The sequence below is a fragment of the Watersipora subatra genome, chromosome 5 (assembly GCF_963576615.1).
Source record: "Watersipora subatra chromosome 5, tzWatSuba1.1, whole genome shotgun sequence".
Lineage (NCBI taxonomy): Eukaryota > Metazoa > Bryozoa > Gymnolaemata > Cheilostomatida > Watersiporidae > Watersipora > Watersipora subatra.
In genome coordinates this window covers 43,164,172-43,165,117 of record NC_088712.1, presented here as the reverse complement: position 1 = coordinate 43,165,117, position 946 = coordinate 43,164,172, and the positions used below count along the sequence as shown (strand labels likewise).

At 33.4% G+C, this 946-nt stretch overlaps 1 non-coding gene across 1 annotated transcript; it reads left to right on the top strand.

Annotated features, from left to right (window-relative positions):
* Positions 1–626: 626 nt before the first annotated feature.
* Positions 627–708, top strand: Trnas-gcu (transfer RNA serine (anticodon GCU)). Its single transcript has one exon. It is a non-coding gene; the product is annotated as a tRNA-Ser (tRNA).
* Positions 709–946: the final 238 nt, after the last annotated feature.

Genomic DNA, 946 nt, shown 5'->3' with positions numbered 1-946 from the left:
CTCTTATTTAGATGTCATGTTTAGATGTCACGTTTAGATATTACATCTAGATGTCATGTTTAGATGTCACATTTAGATATCACATCTACATATAGATGTCTTATTTCGATGTCATGTTTAGATGTCACATTTAGACATCACATCTACATGTAGATGTCTTATTTAGATGTCATGTTTAGATGTCACGTTTAGATATCACATCTAGATGTCATGTTTAGATGTCACATTTAGATATCACATCTACATATAGATGTCTTATTTCGATGTCATGTTTAGATGTCACATTTAGACATCACATCTACATGTAGATCTCTTATTTAGATGTCATGTTTAGATGTCACGTTTCGATATCACATCTAGATATCACATCTAGATGTCATGTTTAGATGTCACATTTAGATATCACATCTACATATAGATGTCTTATTTCGATGTCATGTTTAGATGTCACGTTTAGATATCACATCTAGATGTAGATCTCTTATTTTGATGTCATGTTTAGATGTCACATTTAGACATCACATCTACATGTAGATGTCTTATTTAGATGTCATGTTTAGATGTCACGTTTCGATATCACATCTAGATGTCTTGTTTAGATGCATCTCGACTTCCATGAGTAAACAGATGAGGTGGTTGAGTGGTTAAGGTGATGGACTGCTAATCCATTACCCTCTGGGAGCGTGGGTTCGAATCCCATCCTCATCGAGCATTTTACTCTATGATCGAAGGCAGATGTTCTCCCGGCATATATCAAACAAACTTTTTGATCCAACGAGCTTGATATCACAATAAATATTTAAAGCTAGTTTATTAAAAACACTAATTACACTTGAATTCTGAAATTCATTAGTTTTGTTATAAATACATGCATTGCTAAAAGAGAGATTATCACCTCACAAATAAATGAGAAATATTAGGGCAGGCTAACAGACTTGCAAAGCAC